Source organism: Silurus aristotelis (genome assembly GCF_946808225.1).
Source record: "Silurus aristotelis genome assembly, chromosome: 16".
NCBI lineage: Eukaryota > Metazoa > Chordata > Actinopteri > Siluriformes > Siluridae > Silurus > Silurus aristotelis.
The window spans coordinates 19,776,895-19,794,589 of record NC_139589.1 but is presented as its reverse complement, the minus strand read 5'-3'; the positions used below and the strand labels follow the sequence as shown (position 1 = coordinate 19,794,589).

The following is a 17,695-nucleotide window of genomic DNA, read 5'->3' as shown; positions in this document are numbered from 1 at the left end:
GACTCTGCTAATGTCAGAAACTTTGGATCAGGTTCTCAGAGGTTGACCACTGCTCTGAACCTCGACCAAAAACCACTAATACGAAGATGGCGCTGATTTATTAATGATGCAGCTACAAATATAGTAGTTGGAATGGAAAATAGTAAATAAAACATGCTGTAAGCTCATTTTGTGCCCGAGCCTGAGCAAATTCTTTTATAATTCTATAGCATTATAGAAGATTTGCTCAGGATCACCCTGTACAGTATGACGAGTAATGTAATCTGTAATCACACAGCTGTACTGCCAGTTTGTTTCGTACGAGCCATTAGTTGTCACAGAACCTCGATCAAGTGATCGCAGTTTATGTTCCTGTCAACAAACCGATAACGTGACTACTGATAGCAACAAAAGCCTGTTGTCTCTCATCTCATGCAAAACATAGATTATAGGAAACATAAGTCCAGGATGCAAATGAACTTGCTTTGATGATGACATTATGCAAAATAGTAATAAGAAAAAGGGAATGGAAACCGAATTCGAGCCGGATTTGGACTTTTTTGAAGAATTGTGGCTGAAAATGAATTTATTTACGTGACAATTCGGCAGCCAGCTTTGATTCATACAGTAGTTGATTAATGCCTCAATTTCTGCCTTTTTTTCCGACAGCGTTCTTCAGGACCCGGATGTGGTACTTTAAATAATGCTACTAGTTTGCTTATATTATGGAAAATAATACCAATATTTAAATTACGAGCAAAAAAATTACTCGTGCAAACAGAATAATAAAAAAAAAACCAGTCCCACATGTTGATTGCTACAGTATTTAGTCAATGGACTGATGGAGACAGAATTCATAGACCATGCTGACAGTTCCTGCATTACCTCTGGGTGGATCTATCCAACTCAGGTCACGCCCACTTTTGGTTTAATTCCAAACACAGATACACATATTCGTAGCACTTAACAGATACGCTTAGCGGCATTGCATTAAACCCCTAGCACACACATAGGAGTTCTGGTGAATGACATGGAGATACTCGGAGAAGCCTTATGGTAAGGGATCGTCTGTTCACATAAATTTATTCAGCTTTTTTACTGCACTTTGTTGTGTCTCGCTTGGGTGTTGAGATTTGAATAGAAGGTTAATATTTATGCTTTCGTGAATGAACAGGAACAAAGAAAGGAAACACTAAGAGAGAAGTAGAAGATAGTAAAATAGTGGATGTGATCATGTGCGTTTTCTGAGGGTCTTTTGCGCCAATACAGTATTTCCCTGGCCCACAAAGTTGTGTGCGCTGTTTTAATATGAAAGAAGACAAAAAGATTTTCACTTGAGTTGGCTAATTACGAAAGCAGGGATAATCTTTACATTTGTAAACTTTTTTTGTTAGCTGACTTCTCTAGGGTTCACAAATATGTATTTTATATAAACATTGGCACAAAGAACAATTTTGAACATTGAAGCAATTATTTTTTTTCCCCTGTTGCCGTAGTAACCTAGCGAGTAACTTTTGGTATATAACCTTTTGCAAGAAAAACAATTAATTGTCTGTATCCATAAATAGATGAATAAATAAATAAATAAATAACCGAACAGTGTCGAATTTTACTTACATTTAGGAGGCCAAAACAATTAATTCAAAAATATCGCTTGTACAAAAGCTGCTGAATTAGTCAGTGAGTATTCATGAGTCACGAATCAGGTCTCAGTACTATTAGATTACACTTTCCTGCTCAAACTGTCAGTGTTTGCTTGAAGCACATTACTGTAGATTTGTATCACATGATGGTGAGATTGTCGAGGTGTGCAATCCTCTGGTCGCCCATAATAACCCCGTCTGCTTGGACACACACAGATACACTATATTTACAAAGGTTTCTGGAGACCTGAGCATAAGATTTGTATGTACTTTTTAAATATCCATTCCACATTTATTTCCCATTTCCTGTTAAAATAATCTTCACTCTTCGGGGAAGACGTTTCACTATAATCTGGAGTGTGTTAGTGGAGATTTGTGCTCATTTAGACACAAGAAAGGTAAGGTATTTTTGTAGGAAGGTGTTTAATACGGTTCAAGCCACTCAAGACATTTCATTCCAGCCCATGGAGACCATATCTTCATGGAGCTTGAAAGAGAACCTTACTCCGAATCAGTCCTGATTATTTTACATCGAAAGGTTAGAAATGAATCGCAATACAGATGATTTCTGCTGACAGTAACAACAAAAAGCAGCGAAAATAGAAAACATGCACACATTTATACAATACATTCATGCTTAGTAATATTTCTTAGTATTTATTGATACCAAACTGATTAACCAAATATTGATCAGTCAGGCGTCATGGACACATGGACTGTACATTTTTATTTAGCTTCATTTATTAATTTTTTTATATGAAATTAATTATTAACCTCAGAATTGAGCTTGTGTGTAGCTGTAAAGTACGTTTCTTTGTGTTGTGATCCATCGTTGTCAAAGGTCAAACATTGGCACAACGTTGTGTGTAGGCATTGTTTTCTCCGTGCTGCTAGCAGTGAACGTTTTTTGCTGATGTTTATGATGTTGAAGGAGAATGCTGTAGTTCTTCTCTCTGATCTAGTCATAGATCACATTTTGAAGTCTGCATTTGAAGCACTTATTGCCATCATTAATCATGAAATTTCCACTTTCAGCTGTTTCATAAATCTGCTTTTTTGATTTAACAAATCTAACAAAATGTTTTATTTTCTGAGCCTTCCTAACTTCTAACACATAACTAAGCACGATGACTGATGAACTGCGTAGGGTTCGGAAGAACAGTTTTTATTTTTACAGCAAATTCAGAGGGGATGCATCAAATGTCAGCGACGTAGCCAGTGTAACTAACATGCAATGCAGCACATGCAATCCATTTCATTAACCTGGGAATTGTTCTTTAAATAAACATTTCTTGCTAAAATCTAATAGTAAATATAGTCGCTGGAAGGGCAGACGTTTGGGCAGAATTGGTGTTTTTGCATTTGAAATAATATGCTGCATTCTGCATGGGATGTGTGGGAATGTGTGGATGAATATGCCAAATCAGTCCTTGGCATTCTCAAAAGAAAACTATTCCTTGGCCTTGAACACATGCTTGATATTAAGACATGATGAGATTATTTGCTTTTGTGTTTTCAGTTAAACTCTTGCTTGCACCCTCCAAATCTGCATTTACTACCAGCACATTAGCTAATATTAGCACTAGCATCTGATAAAAAACTATGCAAAATCACAGCCTTCCAACTGTATAGACATTAAAATTCCCCACTACCATAACCAGGATAAACTGGGAATGTAACTAAATGAAAATGAATGTCAGTTTAACTATAATTCTATTTACAAAGGAAATGAGCTACGAAAAAAAACAGACCTCCTAACGCCCCCTTTCTTATAATCGTGCAGTGCAACAAGTGTATTAGTTTTAAAAAAAAACTAATTTGTGGTAACAAATAATATTCCTTCATGTGAGGAAAATGATGTTATTCAACTCGTGATGCAGCTGTAGACATTATCTGTCGTCTTACAGAATGTACAATTGATATGCAGTATGAAAGACTAAACAAGGGGAGGAAGGAATCTACAAAGGAAAGAGAGTTACTGATGAAGAAAGATACTGAGGGAGGGGTAGTGAGGCGGAAATAATCTGCACGATAAACAGTCTGTTAATGAAAGACTCCATCTTAAATGAGAGAGAGAGAGAGAGAGAGAGAGAGAGAGAGAGAGAGGAGAGAGATCTTGGCTTTCTGAGCTGCAATGCTGTCTGGGTAATTATCACAATTCCACCTACTGTGACCCTCCACAGGGGTCAGAGGTTGGGAAAGGGGGCTCCATTTGCTGAGAAAGATTTTCACTCTTCCAGTGGAACATTAAGGCACTGTGTGTCTTCCACAGTCTGGAAATGGCCAAGTCCTATTTCATAAGAAATATCTTGCTGGAGTAGGTTTCAAAACCAGTGACCGGCTTTCTAACTGTTTGACTTAATAAGTAGTAGAGATGCGATGCGATGGTCGTTGCATCTAAATGCAGTTAAAGAAAAGTCTAGTCCCAGTTTGCCCTTATAATTCGCTCCACTCTCCTCGGAAGCTCCACTAGATTATCGAGTGTGCTTGTAGACGTTTATGTTCATCAGACACAAGGGTGTTAGTAAAGTCAGGTATTGATGTAGGGTGAGGGTGCAGTCAGCGTTCAAATCCCACATGCACTCCTCAACAAGCAGCCACTATAAGCTTTTAGATCTCTAAATTAAAGATAATTAAACTCAATATGTGGTTTTTGCATTTTTTTTGCACACTATTATACATAAGTACCCTGAATTAGGGTTTTATATAGTTATTATAAGCAAAACATCTCATTTATCGAATATCGCTACAATCCATCATCAAAATTAGTTGCAGCCCTACCTCCATTTTGTGGTAACAGTTTGGAGAAGAACCCCATATGGCAGGAAAGGTCAGGTGTCCCAATACTATTGTCCATTTTTTTTCCTACTTTTTGTCTGCTCCCCATTCATGTACCCGTCTCTGCCTTTCGCTTTCGTTTTTTGTGACGTCCTTTTGAGACACGGCAAAGAAATATCGCATTTTTAAAGAATCAAGGTCAGATTTTTAGTCATCCAGCATTTTTCCTGCTCCGGCCATAAAGTTTCAATAAACAGGAATAATAATAGTTTCTATTGTAATCTTTTTCAAAGCCACAGAACAAGAATCTTAATCTTCTTAGACTGTAGTGTTATTTCCATTCACTGAGCTGTTGCCTCTATGTGTATGGACAGATAAGGGAACCTAATTGCCAGCCCTAAATAATTAATGACACTGAAGATCCTCAGAAATGCCAGGGAGCCTCAGCTAGTTCCAGGGATAGTCTGGAAGACATGTTAAAGACTGACAGACATCCAAATTGGTGGGATCTTTTTTATGGCTCAGTAGGTTGTTCTTGAAATCCTGTGACATCCAGACCCCGAATACTGGAATTACAGTAAAATGACTTTACTACATGTAGATTATGGATATTGTGGTGAATCGCATGTTTATACCAAGGTATTCAGGTGATGTCACGGCCTCTTGTGGCATGTTAAATGTTTTAAACTGCATTTTATTTAAAAACTAAAAAAACAATGGTCCAGCCAATGGACTGCGAAGACCATTCCGAAAGCTTCAGGATTTAAGGTAGAATATTTGTCTTTTTGGTGTCTCCTTTCAGCTTCATTTTCTTGACGGTCTTGACAGTTCTGTGTTTTCTTGGTCTTCCTGGACTTTGACTGTCATTTCTTAATGACACATTGGACAGTGGAAAATGTAAGCTGGAAGTGCTTTGATATCTTTTTATAGCCTTCCTCTGTTTTGTGGGCATTAATTGGATTCATTTTCCGATCCTCAGTCAGCTGCATAGAGGAGCTCATGGGTGTTGCGTGTTAGCGCAGGGATTTAGATGTCAGAGAATTCATTACATTTTGTTCTCGTCATAACTTGAACTTGACAACTTCCTACTTTATTTTGACATGATTAATGAGTCCTAATGAGTCCTGTAAGGCCTAACACGTTGCATCTGGAATGGTATCCAAACCTCTTTGCTTACTAATAGAAAGTAATTGTACACAAATCTTAAGGTTAGTTTATTTTACTTAATTAAAAAATGTATAAAATGTCATTTTGCTTGAAGGTGCCCAAACCCTTTGTATACAGCTCTAACTTGGCTGGTCAGCAAGAAAACTAATCCGCTCAGAATTCATTTTAAATACTATCATATTAAACAGTTTCACTGTTTCTCGTTTATTCCCTTTTTCACACTTTCACACTCAATGATTGCCTGAGCTTCCTGGCAGTCACCTGCATGTAGTTTTGCTGTACAGACCTTGAGAATTGGCACCGAATATGCTTGGACAAAAAGAATAAAATAAAAAAAATCCTAATCCAGATCTTAAAACCAGTGGTGGACGAAGTTCACAAGATACACAATGTAAAATACTGTATGACTCCAGTAAAAAAAAAAAAAGGGTTCCTTTTAAACTTTCACTTTCAGTACAAAAGTATTTGCTTTCAAATGTACGTAAGAATCCAAAGTACTATGATTTATTATGGCTATAATGTTAATATTATAATTTTTGTCTCAAGACTTTTTGCTTAATCAATTCAGTTTATGTGAAAAGGCTTTAATGTTACTTTTAGCAACAACAATCTCTTAATAGAATGATATTATTGAGTCAAACACTGATTTATATCTAATAAAATTACTATGAGCCCAAAGCTTCTTTTTAACTACTTTCAAAAAATCGTGTAAATGAGGCCACAGGTGCTGTTGCAGGTCAGAGTCAGGAGTTTTTTTTCATTATTTATTCCTCTCTAAATGTCCTGCTTGCTGTTAAACTGATGCTGCGCTGTATGGTCGTGCTGAGTAGATACCACTAAGCGTCAATCAAGACACGTTCAAAACAGAGCGTGTGCTCCACTCTGGTTGGTGGATTGCTGCGTGTTTGGCCAGCGAAGCTTTTATCCGCTCGTAAATAAAAAGGAACGACAGAAAATGTGGTTGAGTAAAAAGTCAGATATTTGACTTATGAAATGTAGTGAAGATCAACATCATAAAGAGAGAAAATGGCTGAATAAAAGAGAAGTGACTCTCGAATATGTTCAGCTTTGTCAGTATATAGAAATGCTCTGGACTGGTAAATGCATATCCTGAATTAAGAATGTGCTAGAGAGATAAATGACTAATAGGTTTTTAAAGAGGAAGTGAAAGAGCTCAGAGTTGTTTCAGAAGATTGTGTAAAATACATCTTTACATATACATAATGGATTTTTGTGTATAATAATATACTGTTATTATAACACGTGGTATATTATTATATATTGCATATTATGTTTCACTGATTCCTCTGAACAACAAACTCTTGGATCCCCATAATAATGTCGGGCAGTTTTTATCCATATTGGAACATCTTGTTGGTCTCTATATGGATATCTATAACTATAAGAAGCCGATGAACGTACTGAAGATAAAGTTAGGATTAGGGGTTTAATGTTGAAAAACAAAAATGCATAAAAAATTACAAACCTGTACACACACACATACATACACTGAATGGACAAAAGTATTGATTTGTGTTAAAGATTTATTTGAAGCCCATTTTCTAACCTTCTCTGGTGAGCTGCACTTATGCAGAGCAGTAGGACGAGTTCTAATATTCGCTAGTATTCTAATTGATGTGGCATTTACATGAGACGTGTTTCAGTATAAAATGATCGGTTATCACCTTGTGCTTTTGCTTCGTTGATTGTGTTTTAACACGTGATGATAAGGATTTGTTTCCATCCCAGTGCTGTTAATTAATGCACCGTTACAGTCTCGAACACAAGGATTGTACACAATATAGACAAAGGTTTGTGGCCACCTAACCACCATAAGATTCGTATATTCGTTCCAAGTCTTTATTTGCTGATAAAAATAACATCCACTCTTTTGGAAGAATGTTCCACTAGATTTGTGTGAGAAGTGTGTTTGAGGAGATTTGTGCTCATTTAACCGTAAGGGCTTTAAAAACTTAGCTCCTGATGTGCAGTATGGTGAGGAGCTCTGGGGTGCAGTCAGCATTCCAGTTCATCCCAAAGGTGTTCAAAAAGATCTTCCACTCCAAACCATAAAAATGATATCTTCATGGAGCTGTTGTGAGCTTTGTGCACAGGGGCATTGTCATGCTGGAACAGGTTTGAGCCTCCTAGTCGTGTGTCCAAGTGTGTGTGTGTGTGTGTGTGTGTGTGTGTGTTGGTGGATTTTTCTTGCATATGGCATGAAAATTCAGTTGTCCCAATACTTTTGTCTGTATAGTGTGTTAATGCACAAGGTCTGACAGGAACCGTGGACATTTTACACAATCAAAATGTGTGTAATGGAAGATATTGGTGAAGTACACACTTCTTTACTCTGCTTAAATCCAAAACAGTGGAAATTTTGGATGATTATCATCGTAGAAAGGAAAATTGCGATCAGCAGAAATAAGCAAAAAAACACAAGCCTTCTAAACAAATGACAAAAAACGTTTATGTTGTTTGTTTTTTCGCTGAACCTGTCTAATTTTAGCTGCATGATTCTTTTAGCTGACATGATGCATTACGGTGTATTGAGCTATCCGTGCAGTGCTCTGTCACACACACACACACACACACACACACACACACACACACACACACACACACACACACACACACACACACACACAGAGTTATGTAGCTGCTGTTTATAAGCCGTTCTCTATTATCTCCTACTCTTTCTCTCTTTCCACCACCCCACTCCTTCCCAGCTTCGTCTTTTCATCTTTCCTTTTCTTTTCTCTCACTCTTTCCCTCCCTTGTTTTCCCTCAGGTTGTTCTCTCATCTTCACTTCCCTTCATGTCTCACACCTTTATCTGTCAATGCATCCTCTCTTTAATCTCACTCGCGTTCTCTTTTCCTTCGTCTCTTCCCTCTCTTCTCTATTGCTTCTCATCTCACTCACTTTGTGCATCCTCACTTCCATCTCTGTCTCACTCTGACACGTGCACACACTCGCGCGCGCGCACACACACACACACACACACACACACACACACACACACACACACACACACACACACACACAGATTTTACGCTTCCTACACATTAGGGTCAGTGTACGTTTATCTTGTTTTTCTCCACGGGTTTGTTTCTGTGAAAGCTGCAGGAGATAATATTATAAAAGCACATCACCACAGAAGCTTCACCGTTGCATTCTTTGATAAGAATTTGAATAGTATTTATAATGAAATAATGAAATAATATTAATTAAGCTTTATGAATACCTTGAAATCCTTTACTTTGCATTACAGTGGACATGATGCTGTTGCTTGTCCACAACAATGTGCCTGTGGGTCGGTAAGGAGAAAAACATTTGTAATAATATAAATTATAAATGATAAGTCATTGCCTTGTGATTTTGTTTCTGAAACGAGTGATACAATGTTCGCCTTCTTTGGATGAAATTGCTTTCCCTTCCCATGCCGTCTTTTCCCTGCACTACCTACTTATGTACCGTATTTTTCGGACTATAAGCCGCTACTTTTTTGAACCCCGCGGCTTAAACAACGAAACAACGCTAATTTATGGATTTTTCCTGGGTTTTTCCTGGTTTCACAAACTCCAAGCCAAAAAACTGAGCGACATAACATTAGACCAATGAAATTTTCGAAACGGAAACGAAAAAACCGCACCTCACCTGTGTTCTGAGCTGCACGGCTTCGGGAGAAAAACTTCACCGGTGATGATTTTTAAACGCACGACGATGCCAAAAGAAAAACTAGAGAGAAATAGTTGTGAAAGGAAGGAGGAAGACAGTGAACAATGACTTTCTTGGTAGGCTACTGTTTAGATACAAGCCATTATAACGCGTTGAGTCTGGGTGAAGGGAGATCTCGCTAACTCCAGTTGCAACAGAAATCATATAAGCACAGACAGGTTTCCAAAACTCGTGCTTTTTTATTTTCCTTGGCAACAGCGTTATGGGTTAGTCAAAGAAACTTAGAAATCAGCATCAGAAAATAATAAGGACATATTCCTCGGTCTTGCACACATGCAGTAATAGCGGAAAAATGCGGCGGCAGGCTATTCCCAAAATACCGCTCTGCTCTTTTTTTGTTGTTGTTGTTGTTGTTTGGTTTTTACAGAAAGGAACAAAGCATGAGTGAATTTTTTTAAAGGAGAAATCCCCATGCACCCCTCAACAAGCAGCTATTACAAGTTTTAAAATGTCTAAATTAAAGATAGTTGAACTCAATATTTTGTTTTTGTGCATAAATACTTTTATACATAAATACCCTGAATTTGGGTTTTATATAGTTTTAATAAGCAAAACATCTAGTTTTTTGTTGTTGTTTGCATTAAATACGATTATTTGATTATTAATCGGGGGAAATTCATCCGAATAATCGATTATCAAAATAACCGTTATTTGCAGCCCTTCTATGTAGTGTATATTGTCCATTAAACAACAAAATCCACACACATTTTTTTTTGTCCATCAAATGACAAAATCCAAACACAATTTATTGTCTCAGAAATGTTCTTGGGAGATGGGAGGAAACCTGAGAACCTACACAGAACCTTCTCAGGCAGACAGTGTAAGAGTTAGTAAGTAACCAGAGTTCAAGATCCAACACTCTCTATGCATGTGATCCTCATCGGTATGACAAATGCAGTAACAAACACGTGCTGACTTGAACGCTCAATTTGTAATTTGTTTTTTTTTATTTGTTTGGAGTCTTCTCAATGAATTCATCCTGATGGGTAAAAACCCAGAGGCGCTGTAGGTTAAATATAGGATACACATTGAATCTGGGCTGATTAGCAGTGTTCTTTAAATCTGATGGACGTGTAGGTTTTGGGTCTCCTTTCTCCAACTACGATTTAAAATTGATAGCAGCAATAAACTTTTAGCATCATGGGACTGCAGAAGAGAATGAAACAGCACTGAGAAATTTCTGTGTCGGATCCTTATTTTATTACACATATTTCAGTCAATATTTAAAAAAAAAAGAGAGAGCAGTTGGGTGTGGAGTGAGGTTTACTGGCATTCTGGGTTTTTACATTGTGTGCGTGCGTGTGCGTGCGTGCGTGTGTGTGTGTGTGTGTGTGTGTGTGTGTGTGTGTGTGTGTGTGTGTGTGTGTGTGTGTCACAGCCACATTGATTGGGAGGTAAAGTCATTCTCGCTTTGAGCTTTCCCTTGAGTCATGTCTCTCTCTTTTCTGCTCTTCCACATGATTTAGATGGAGTCACTTGCAATCATCAGCAATTCTCTACTGAGCTTGTCTAGGTTTTTAAGACCTCCTGGCTTTTTACTACTTAACATTGTTTGACTCCAGGCTCTTTATACACTGAACAAAAACTGTAAAAACACAACTTTTTACCGGTGAGATGAGTCTGAGGCCAGTTTCAAAGGCAGCTAATAAACCAGTTTTTTAGTCGTTTAAATGTTTGAAATCCTTATTCATTCAGTTTGGTGTTGCAACCAATGTGTGTGGAATTCACTGATGACCAGTGGCTTTTTGGTATAGGTTTGTGGTTGAATCGATTATGGTGGGCGTTTATAGTTGAAGAATTTATGGTTAAAAGTTTTAGTCGAAGAATTTATGGTAGGAGGTTCTAGTTTAAGTATTTTTAAAAGGAGGTTCTAGTTGAACTATTTATGGCAGAAGGTTTTTGTTGTAGTATTTATGGTAGGAGGGTCCAGTTTAAGTATTCATGGTAGGAGGTTCTAATTGTAGTATTTACAGTAGAAGGTTCTAGTTGAAGTATTTATGGTAGGAGGTTCTAGTTGAAGTATTTATGGTAGGAGGTTCTAATTGTAGTATTTACAGTAGAAGGTTCTGGTTGAAGTATTTATGGTAGGAGGTTCTAGTTGAAGTATTTATGGTAGGAGGTTCTAATTGTAGTATTTACAGTAGAAGGTTCTAGTTGAAGTATTTATGGTAGGAGGTTCTAGTTGAAGTATTTATGGTAGGAGGTTCTAATTGTAGTATTTACAGTAGAAGGTTCTAGTTGAAGTATTTATGGTAGGAGGTTCTAGTTGAAGTATTTATGGTAGGAGGTTCTAGTTGTAGTATTTATGGTAGAAGGTTCTAGTTTTAGTATTTATTGTAGGAGGTTCTAGTTAAAGTATTTATGGTAGGAGGTTCTAAATGAAATATTTATGGTAGGAGGTTCTAAATGAAATATTTATGGTAGGAGGTTCTAGGTAAAGTATGGTAGGAGGTTCTAGTTGTAGTATTTATGGTGGAAGGTTCTAATTGTAGTATTTACGGTAGAAGGTTCTAGTTGAAGTATTTATGGTAGGAGGTTCTAGTTGTAGTATTTATGGTAAAAGGTTCTAGTTTTAGTATTTATTGTAGGAGGTTCTAGTTAAAGTATTTATGGTAGGAGGTTCTAAATGAAATTTATGGTAGGAGGTTCTAGGTAAAGTATGGTAGGAGGTTCTAGTTGTAGTATTTATGGTGGAAGGTTCTAGTTTTAGTATTTATTGTAGGAGGTTCTAGTTAAAGTATTTATGGTAGGAGGTTCTAAATGAAATATTTATGGTAGGAGGTTCTAGGTAAAGTATGGTAGGAGGTTCTAGTGGTAGTATTTATGGTGGAAGGTTCTAGTTTTAGTATTTATTGTAGGAGGTTCTAGTTTTAGTATTTATTGTAGGAGGTTCTAGTTGAAGTATTTATGGTAGGAGGTTCTAAATGAAATATTTATGGTAGGAGGTTCTAATTGTAGTATTTACGGTAGAAGGTTCTAGTTGAAGTATTTATGGTAGGAGGTTCTAGTTGTAGTATTTATGGTAGAAGGTTCTAGTTTTAGTATTTATTGTAGGAGGTTCTAGTTAAAGTATTTATGGTAGGAGGTTCTAAATGAAATATTTATGGTAGGAGGTTCTAGGTAAAGTATGGTAGGAGGTTCTAGTTGTAGTATTTATGGTGGAAGGTTCTAGTTGTAGTATTTATGGTGGAAGGTTCTAGTTTTAGTATTTATTGTAGGAGGTTTTAGTTAAAGTATTTATGGTAGGAGGTTCTAAATGAAATATTTATGGTAGGAGGTTCTAGGTAAAGTATGGTAGGAGGTTCTAGTTGTAGTATTTATTATAGAAGGTTCTAGTTAAAGTATTTATGATAGAAGATTCTAGTTAAAATATTTATGGTAAAAGCTTCTCGTCGAAGCATTTCTGATAGAAGGTTCTAGTCAGTGTTTGTGGTAGGAGTTTCTAGTGAAAGTTTAGGGGTTTCTAGTTGCTGCACATTTGGTAAATGTTTCCAGTCAAATCATTTAAGGTAGGAGTTTCTGGTCAAAGCGTATAAAGGAGGGGTTTCTGGTCAAAGCGTTTATAGTAGGGGGTTTTCTTGTCAAATTGTTTATGGTTGGAGTTTCTATTCAAAGCGTTTATTTTAGTTTTCTAGTGGACAGAAAGTTTTTGGTTAGTTGTTTGTGATGTATCTGTGTATCATGTAAAGATGACACTGATATGGTCCCAGGTATGTACTCAAAGCCATGACATGGCGTATATGTTTTTTTATGTTCATTAATATGCACATCTTTGTCTGGAACTTTATTTATTTATTTATTTTTTTTATTTTTTTAGCAGTCTCCCTCAACAGTTTCTTACACTCTTAAACACACACACACACACACACACACACACACATACACACATACACACCTTGGTTTCCACCTTAAGTCTACAAAGGAGAGGTAGCTACTGCAAAATACAGCCCAAATGTGATATACATAGTTTCGATTATTCTCATTATGATGCAACCAGTGTCCTGTATAAGGCTATATTACAAATATTGACCTACTTGATGTAATGAGTATTGTAAAATATTTGTTTAAATTTTCAAAAAATTAACTGCTATTATTTTTAAAGGGTTTGAAGAACACAGGTTCATCATCTTTTATATAACAGATAAACTCACATCTAAAAATCATATAGACCGAGTGACCTTCATTGTCATCTTAAAGTCCTCTAAGTGTATTTAGTAAATGCATTGTTGTTTCAGTTGGTAGTTACACACACCAGGGTGTGTCAAGAAGAGATTTGGAAATAGCTTAGCTAACAGACTGACACTTGGACAGCATATGTGGTCATAGGTGTCTATCCACAAGGATATTTAAAACAGGGATATTTTATAGCACTTATGTTAATCAAGGTTTGGGCACTAAACGATTCCTTGCATAAAAACATAACTGTATAGAAACAACATATACTTTTTAGCTATTGATTCCTGGCCTCATATTGAACCATTTTAACAACAGATGAACATAAGCTTTAAAAGATAAAAGAAACATCTCAAATCTGAATAGAGAGAATCTATAGATCTATGAAGGGGTATGAATATGTACACAAAGTAAGCAGCAAGCACAACAGAGGATTCCATTCATCATTTGCATTTGTTTTGTGTGCATAATACTTTTCCATAATTTTTATGGGTTTTTTTTTATCCTCTGAAAAGTTTGCTGGTTCAGCATCCGACAATCCGCCGGGTAACGAACCCAGATTTAAAAGCACATTAAGCGTTTCAGAACATCGTTCTTTTTGTGTCTCGCTTTTTCAAATTGACACAGTCTCACCACACTCTGGCTTATGTTGAACGAATAGGTGGAGTGCCGTAAACAAGCAAAAATCCGCTTAAGCGGAACACGTTACAATTATTTGATTACTCGAGAAGATCAAGGGAGAACTTTGCATGATGCGAGGTGGAGTGTATGAAACCACGGATGATAAAAATCTATTCTTTCACAGCGTAATTAGATTTATTATAAATAATATTTGCAATGATTAAAACAACATTCCACTATCCCATGGACTGGACAATGGCTGTGTTGTAACGGTTTTGTTGGTTTCAAATTCTGTGCACTGACACAGAATTAAGTTATAGTCGATGAAGTCACATGGTGGATGTCAAGGGTTTTACACCAATCAGATTTCAGAACCAAACATATCTGATGTACTATAAAAGTAAATTAATACGTTTCATTAGATAGGATATACTATTGTGTGTGTTATGGAATGAAGGAGGAATAATTAGGGTTTCTGTGTGTGCATGTGTGTGTTAGTGAGTGTGTGTTGAAGAGACAATTGCCTGCGGCTTGTTTCACGTTTCTCGGAAGACGTCAGATAGGACAAAGCTCCACTACAGAGGTTAAATAGCTGTGACTACGCGCGCACACACACACACACACACACACACATACACACACACACACACACACACACACACACAGGAACCTCAGTGGGCCTGTCCTGAGCAGGGGTGTGTTCTCTTTTGCCATTCAGCTGCTTGTGCACTCCTGCGGCTGCTTTTCAGCCACTGACAGTCAAACAGAAGGAAACACACAGGTAAGTTTTTTCACGTACATATTCTATACAATATACAAATTGAGATGGACATCACTTTATATGACCTGTTAATCGTGTCTTTAGAGCTTGTAAGCTTTAAGCACTGAAAGTGTGCTCTAATTGTGTACTAGTGCATGTTCATTTTCATGAGTAGACACAGGAATGTGATCACACCCATTTTCTACAACCCTTTTTCCTCTGGGGAAAATCTTTAAGCTTCAAACGGAATTTCTTGTAGTCACACTGACACAGCGTATATGAAGATGCAAAAGGTATAGAGAGAATATTTTGGGTTTGGGAGCTTGTACAGATATACTGTGCAGTAAAAAAAATTGTGATCAGTTAGTAGCTTTGGAAATAGGAATTATATTTTGTACAAAAATATTGTGTGAGGCAAAACGAACACAAAAATTATCAACCATAATTGTTTTCGATCTTCCAGTTGTTTTTGCAAATTTTCCCCAGTTCAGGATATAAACGGGTGAAAGCATGTGACACGGCAGCAAATTGCTCATGGGTTTCCCTCCTTCTAGCCAGACAGAACAGAACGACTGTGTGTGCGTGTGTGTGCATGCTTTATGATTGACCCATTTAACTGCTGGCATTTGTGTCTTTTAGGCTAAACTTTATCCCTAACTCAAAACAGAACAATTATTAGGCCAAATTTTGTCTTTTCTTTGTTTTATTGGAGCACTGATGAAGTTTTTCTCTATTAAGCCACTTGTAAATGATATAATTATTCATAGCAATAGAATTGAGTCCGTGTTCCACTTTTTTAAATGAAAATGGAGTCAGTATTCTACTCAAATGTCACAATACCGTATAAGTTTGTTCATCAGGTTTTGCCTGGACAAGTCCTACGAAAGTGATTTCTATGCAGGTTAGAACATCTGGAAAGTGTAGAATTAACAAACAAACACACTTTTCTAAATTGCAAAAATAGAAAAATGTAGAAAAACTTTTTTTCGAAACATTTTGAAAAAATAATTTCTGTTAATTTAGCAGTTAATGCATGAGGCAGACAGAGACTCTGTATTGCAAAACATTGTATTGCGAAACACTTTTTTTTTTTTTTCTGTTTCATTTCTACAGCTATTTAGATGACCTTGCAAAAACAAAGTGATTTCTTTTTTTTCTCAAGGAAAGTATCAATAAGTGTTTTAGAGCAGTGCTCCCCAACCTTTTGCATGTTTAATGTCAGTATTTTCACGGACCGGCCTTTAAGGTCTGGCATATAAATACAACAAAATAAAACGATACGACTATAAAAACTGGTATTATCTAAATATAATAATAAACGTGAATCCACTGTGTTGTTTTTTGTTCATTTTGCAAGCTTGGGGGTTTAAGTTTAGCGCTATTTTACTATGTGTTAGTGGCCGGAGCAGCCTCTTTAAGAAGGTAGCGGGTGGAGGTAAGACATGTGACCTAGGGAAGCATCATGACATGCATCAAGAGTGAGTCATAGACAGATGTGGCAGAGAGAATCCGGTAAATTACCAAAATAAATCATTGTTTAGAATCAAATAATGAATAAAAACCTAAATAATGTAAGTTATGTATTTTTTCTGTGCGGCCCGGTACCATGTGACCCACGGACTGGTGCCGGTCCGCAGCCCAGGGGTTGGGGACCACTGTTTTAGAGGAGAATTATAATTACATCTTAAATGTTACTGTATTTGTTAAGAGACATAAATTGCATTATATATTTGGAATAGACATGTATTGAAAATTACCATGTCTAATAAAAGCTAATGTTGCCTGAGTGGATTCTTCAAATTAGGTTTTCTTAAATAATATAGATTTGCCTTTAATCGGTCTGATTGTTGAAAGCTTTGAACACTTAAATACACCGTATTTAGGCTCGTTCAAGATTCTGGTTTTGTTTAGTTCAATTTAAAGCTTATTGAGCTAAGTGAGGATCAGATTGTACGATGTTTACAGCTTTGTCGGAGGGATGTTTAAAAGCAAAAATTACAGGACAGGCCAATACTACTTAAGTTATGTTACAATTTATGCAGAAACCTTTACTGTGGTTAACAAGATCACAAACAAAATGGGAATTCTCCTGGGAATTAGTGATGGCAAGATTCACCGATGCACATTGGTGCATTGAAGTATAATTCTCATTTATAAAATGAAGTAAAATGTTAATACAGTACAGTTCTGTATACATAATATAACATTTTGGGGTGGCGTTCGTTTATCGTGTTTTTCCGTTTATGCGGTTTTGGAACGTAACCACCGCAGAGGATTACTGTAGATTTTATCTTCAGATATTGTTGTCGGACAAGGACTAGCAAAAGCTGTAATAGGATTGTGATCTGTAGGCCTTCTGGTTTGTCTAAATGTCACCCTCATATTGCATTTAACAAATGTCAGGCCTAATAATAATTTAAAAAAAAGGAAAGAAAATAGCCAATTGTCTGAAATTGCTTCTTTATTACTTAAATCCTGCTGTTAAAAACCATTGTTACGATTAAATTCAAACAAATGTGTAGTCACAAGATGCGATTATACATCGCATCTTATTATAGACAAAGATGTGGTTCTTTGGCCTTCTCAGGAGCAATTTATGTCACTACTCCTAACATTAACCATTTAATCTTTAAATGCCAAAGAATCTGTTCAGTCTGCTGTCTGGTTTTATTGAGTTACCGTTTAAGGTCAGCTGTTGTGTTTATGAGCGTGTGTGTGTGTGTGTGTGTGTGTGTACGGTAATAAATGTAATTTGAAGTTATATAGTGCTTAACTTCAAAATGCTGGGCTTTTGTAATTAACATTGGCACCTTAAAATTTGTTGAACTCTTTAA

The 17,695-nt window shown here is 36.6% G+C and overlaps 1 protein-coding gene across 3 annotated transcripts in view; it reads left to right on the top strand.

Annotated features, from left to right (window-relative positions):
• Positions 1-17,695, top strand: part of rab27b (RAB27B, member RAS oncogene family) — a 48,838-nt gene that overhangs the window by 5,908 nt on the left and 25,235 nt on the right. The window contains exon 1 of one of the 3 annotated variants that reach the window (XM_083564204.1): positions 1,011-1,035. The exons of 1 other annotated variant lie outside the window; for it this stretch is intronic. The gene's annotated coding sequence lies outside the window, so the exon portion shown is untranslated. Of the gene's footprint in view, positions 1-1,010; positions 1,036-14,724; positions 14,883-17,695 lie in introns of those variants that run through there. One more of the 3 variants, XM_083564205.1, reaches the window with a different exon arrangement.